General features: G+C 35.0%; 1 protein-coding gene across 3 annotated transcripts in view; it reads right to left on the minus strand.

Annotated features, from left to right (window-relative positions):
* Positions 1-6,000, minus strand: part of LOC107038331 (probable JmjC domain-containing histone demethylation protein 2C) — a 151,144-nt gene that overhangs the window by 13,844 nt on the left and 131,300 nt on the right. The window lies entirely within an intron of this gene.

The following is a 6,000-nucleotide window of genomic DNA, read 5'->3' on the forward strand; positions in this document are numbered from 1 at the left end:
AGTTTGATTCAGCGGAAAAAATCATGAAATTCAAATTTTACTGAAATTTCAATAAAATTCGATTTGTTTTTTTACTTCGTGTGGAATAACATGGGGCAGTGTCAGCATAAACCGCTCGATGGCATGACATCTGACGAATGAATCCACTTGATATCTTCACTACCTAATGAACACGACCGGAATTTCAAGAATGACGAATAAAAAGCCGACATTTTCCTCGATCATTAAAAAAAAAAATAACGAGACAGCTACGTAATCTTGATTCATAATATCTCAAGCATCACAACTCATTTCCAACGTCAGCCGTTAATGAATACTTCATGCTCAATTTCATTGTGAGACCTTGAGACAATAAACACACACAATTGTTGAACGAAAGCGTGGAATTTAAACGTGGGCCGATGGGTGAGAATAATAAATAAATAATTTCGAAACTTGTCAGTGTGCCAACAACCGTGAGTAGGAAATTTAATAGTTTCGTTATCGCACTGTGTGAGGGACAAAGTTGAGGCACTAATGTTCATGGATATGCGTTTTAATGTATGTATGTGCAACTGTGCCTCGGGGTATCCCACTTAGCAGCCCGTCAAGAGCGAGAATCTAATTATAGTATTCGCGTTGAGGAAGATTACTATGCTAATCGGCCCACGGGTTTGTACGGGCGAATGTCAACCCACATTGTCTTTGTTCGTGTCTCACTCGTGTCATTAACGATCTTGAGGAAATACTGTCAATCGGTCATCGCTCAAATATTCCCACAAGTCCATTGATTTTCGTCAATGTCAATCTGTTGTGCACAGAAAACTATTGAAATTCATCATTCCGAATGGAATGTATTCATTGGGGATTGATGAGTGAATGGAGGAGCTCGTTGAATTAATGGAATGTCAACGACATCGGGAATCACATCCCCAAGATCATGTGACATTTTTCTTGTGAGCTTTGTTTTTCGGTTTTTTGCCCTTTCGTGGATTGTGACACTTCAGGGGAATTGGCATTGTTTTGGGAAAAAAGACATGATTTTATTATATTTTCATATAATAATTGAGTTAAATTCACAGTTTTTATTGATTTCTTCATAAAATTGTGAATTTTCAATTAATCTATCTGAATTTTCCTCATTTCCATTAGCTTTTATGGAATAATTGAACTAAATTTAGTTTCCATTGAGTTTTTCAATCAAATTGTGAATTTTTAATGATGAAGTTCCCAGAAATTTCAGCCAAAAAATTACGTAATGTCAATTTATTGTGCACAAGACTTCAATAAAATCAATAATTCAGAATGAAAGTTCTTTCTTAGGAATGATCGAATGAATATAGGCAGTCATCGAATGAAATAACAATTCCACATTATGAATTACAAATTTTCCTGCAGTAGGAAGATGGGATTTCCCCCAACATGATTGAATTTTCAATGAAATCACCTGAATTTTCCTCATTTCCATTAGCTTTCATGGAATAATTAACCTAAATTTACAGTTTCCATTCACTCTTCATCAAATTGTGAATTTTCAATGACAAAATTCCTTTGAATTTCACCCAGTTGCACAAGACTCCACCAAAATCGATAATTCTGAATGAAACTTATCCCTCAGAAATGATCGAGTGAATAAAAAAAGTCATCGAGTAGATAAAACATCAATTTCACGTGAAATAAAAACACTCGATGAGTTCGACGACCCAGAATCCACAGCAGAATGCAACCCCAAGGTCGAATAAAATTTCTTTTCCCAAGTAATAAAGTTAAGCTCCATGTATTTGTATCCGCAAAATAACCTCAGTATCTAGTGCCTTATCTTATCACTGAAGAAGGCACGTACGAGGATATTAATGCCAGCAGCAAACAGATAACCATGAGATAAGTCCGGGGCAATTGATAAACCGTGTTGAATCATTTCTCTCGGCGTCAACGATATCAGTGAAAAATAGAGTGATGAGGAATAAAAAATTATTGACAGAGGAAGAAGTAGCAGTTCGGCTGTTACAAAATTGATAAAGTCTCGTATCACGCTTGATGATCTAATCGATAATGATTGTCATCTTGGGAGGGGGATTTAGGGGGGGAATTTTGTGCCAGAGGTGGAATGCAACGTGACTTGTATCTTGGGAGCAAAGTGGATGGGGATAAAAGGAGAATAATGGAAGGAGAAAATACAAATGGAATACTCATTGAGAAAATAACGGGGTATGGACGATCACGTTTGCTGTGGAAAATTTATACTGAATAAATTTTCTTATTCCAGCAATAAACGTGCAATGAATCACAATATTTCCGGTTAAAAATTGAAAATAGAAATTGCGGAGAGAGATTGGAATTTAATTTCTTGAGGGAGTTATTGTGGTATTTAAGTTGAATTTTGCGAGATATGAGGTGAGAAATAAAATGAAGAAAAGCTATTGTTTATCGGGTATTGCTGAGTTGAGGATTCATTCGGGGAAAGAATTTATTCGCAGAGTATTGGACTTTATTTTTGGAATAAAAAATTTATTGTTTGTCGATTATTCATGAAGAGTGGTTTATTTCTCGAAAAGCATTTTTTAGTAATTTTAGGAATGAATTAGGAAGTTTATTCCTTTGGAAACTGATTGATTTTTTTTATCTAACAGTTCAAAATGTTCTGAAAAATTCAATGAAGAAAAAAAAATTATGCTTTCTGGATGTTTTATGAAGAGAGGTCTTAATTTTCAACGATAATAATTTTTTAACTATTTTAAAAATAAGAAAATTCAATTCAAGAAATGGAAAGCACCCTTGGGTAAATGAGAAATAAAATAACGAAAAGCTCTTGTTTATCATGAATCGCTGCGTCGACGATTCATTCGGAAAATAATTCATTCTCAGAATTTTCGACTTCAATTCTAAAGTGAAAAATTTACTGTTTCTCGATAATTCATGAAGAAAGGTCTTAATTTTCAATAACAATATTTTTTTAATTATTTTAAAAATGAGAAAATTAATTACGGAGTTCATTTTCTTAGAAAATAGACTTTCTGATTCATTTTCTAATTAAAATTCAATTCAAGAAATGGAAAACGCCCTAGGGTAAATGAGAAATAAAATAACGAAAAGTTCTTGTTTATCGTGAATCGCTGAGTCGACGATTCATTCGGGGAAAGAATTTATTCTGAGAAAAGTAAGACTTGCAAGATAGGCAGACTACTCCAGTTGAAAAGAGAACTCCTAGGTGGGGGGATACAAAGTGCCAGTGGGAGTCTCCGTTTGCTGGATTCGTCGAAGTAAACGGAGATTCAGAGGACGTCACGTCCAATTACACGGGATCAAAGTTCCTTTGGGGGCTATTCTGGATGGTGAGGTAAAAATAGGAAGTTCGAGGTACTTTAAATGACGAGGACCAATGACGCCAGTGGCATCTCCAGAAGCTCACAATTTCGACAACAATTTCGAGTAAAAGATGACTGGGTCTCTTCAATTCTCAACAATTTCATGAATTTAATATCAAATTCATAATGACTAACTCTCGAGAGTTCCGTAACCGTGCATATGTATGCATTGAGGATGGAGGAAGGAAGTTAACGAGATTAGAGTACCGGAGACTCTAACTTGAACTAATCTGACTAAAGTCTACCGTTACCCGGGTGTACCTCCAGGGCTTTACCTGGAACTTGTATATATACCCCATATTACGTTGGCCTCTCGACAAGTTGACGTAATTATTTCACGTGTTGAATAATGAAAATACGTTCTATTCCCATTCGGTGAGAAACATTTTGTCAAAATTTCAACAATTTCCTTTGGTAATTCGGTAAATGTCGAGTTAATTTCGTTCATTCATCGCTGAATTGCTAGTAATACCATTGAAATTCCAAGGAAGTTGGCGAATTTTTGCCCTGTGGCTCAAAAATTTGTAAATCTGTTGAATTTCCAGTGGAATATTTTTTTTTGTAACTGTGTAGATTAATTTATTACTAACGAAAGCCGGTAATTATTAATAAAATTAGGAGTTGATCAATGGAAAATTCATTTAATGCGTATCAACATTAATTGCCAAATTAATGTTACAAAGCAATCAATAAATTATTTTAATTAATTCTTTTAAATTAAATTTTTCTGTTCATTAATAATTAATAAATTATAAGTTAATGAATGGAAAATACAATTAATACGTATCAATATTAATTGCCAAATTAATGTTACAAAGGAATTAATCAATTATTTCAATTATTTCAATTGATTAATTCCTTTAAATTAAATTTGTCTGTTCATTAATAATTAACAAATTATAAGTTAATGAATTGAAAATACAATTAATACGTATCAACTTTCGTCAAATTAATGTTGCAGAGGAAGGAATAAAGAAAAATCTCTCCACAAAATCCGCCCATCAATTATAGATTCCCCTCAATCACCGAATTAATCAATGACTTGAACAAGAATATTGTCATTACGAAGATCATCATCCTCCAACTGTCCCGCCTCATAAGACCCAAAATTTCTAAACAATTCCTCCATTTTTTGAACTCCACCGGTCCCGAAGAATGTCGTAAAAACCGTTGCTCATAATAAATTCCACAAGCTCTAAAAACCCTCCACGAGCTCGCAATGAACGGCTCAACCTGAAAGATACCCCGAGAAACTCCAGCAAATCCCACGAGCATGTCCATTGTTGCCTCTACCCATGACGATGTAGAAGGTAAAGCCCAAGAGTTGAGTGCATAATTAATGGCGCGACTTGCCCATTGCACACAGCGTCAGGTTTGCATTGCAAATTATTAAGCGAACGAGACGTGACACGCGCACCTACACGACGACAATAAACAATGAATTTTTCCTCCACGTACACCAACTTTTCAACAATTATTTATTTGTTTCAAGGCAAAAGCAAAAACCTGTGCATGTAGTGAGAAATATCAACTCGCATTTACAGCGATAATTACTTCACATCTGTGAAACAAACTTGTTTCGACCCCGTGGGGTCACTGTGGCCTTGATGAATATCAAGTTCCTATCACCGGAAGAATCTCTTCGGAGTGGACGAGAGGCGAGAGAGAAAAAAATTCAGGAATAACGATCGTCTAACGATCGTCTAACGATCGAAAAATTGAGGAAGTGGGGAATTGCTCTTGAATTGCATATAGTATAGTTATTTTTGCTAATAAATTAGCAATATGCTTCCGAATGATTATTTTGCACATCATTTCCTTCCATCATGTGTGTAATTCATTGTTTATTTCATTTTATTAAAATTAATGTTGTTATCTTGATGAATATCTCGGAACCGAAGAGAGATAGCAAAATTTTTCTCACGACCTTTTTTGTAACCCTCAAGTGGCTCTACAAAAAAGTACATGACAAAAATTTTTCTATCTCTTTTAGATTTCAAGATATTCGTCAAAAACTGGCCAATACACCAATACGCTACTGTATTCTTATTATCCCTTTGTTCCATACAACCGATTGTCTTTTTTACAGTTCTATCAGTCCCCTCAGCGCCCCGGTAAAATGCTGATAGAAAAATTTTATTTACACGTACGTGAATTAATTTGAAACGTCACATTTGAAGAAACTATCAGAAAGCGCACTTTCAGGGAAATTCATGAAATTCGAAAATTAAAAAAACTAATCGATGAATTAAATTTTAATTAATGGCGAAAAAAATACTCAACTCCATCCGTTTATTAGCGAACACAATAAGATATAACACAAAAAGTCCAAAATTTAAATTTGAAGACGGAGAAAATTATTTGGTGAATTTCAACAATTAGTTGTTAAATTCACAAAATAATTGTGCCCGTGTAACGATTACAAAGCTTCCATTCGGAAGCAAAAAGGTTAAAGTTATCCCTGCATCTGAAGCAAGGTCACGAGAGAGTGAGTGTAGGGAGAGCGATGAGAGGGAGGAAACGGTAAAATCCGACCAAGTAGCAGGTACTTTCGTGAAAGACTGCGGCTTATTTTCAAGGGCAGGTAGAGAGGATCGACCACGGGGGATCTTTCAACCATCGAAATGCTCATACGGTGGAAATAAGAGGGGGCTAT

Source organism: Diachasma alloeum, unplaced genomic scaffold (genome assembly GCF_001412515.2).
Source record: "Diachasma alloeum isolate Michigan unplaced genomic scaffold, Dall2.0 Dall_scaffold_00280, whole genome shotgun sequence".
Lineage (NCBI taxonomy): Eukaryota > Metazoa > Arthropoda > Insecta > Hymenoptera > Braconidae > Diachasma > Diachasma alloeum.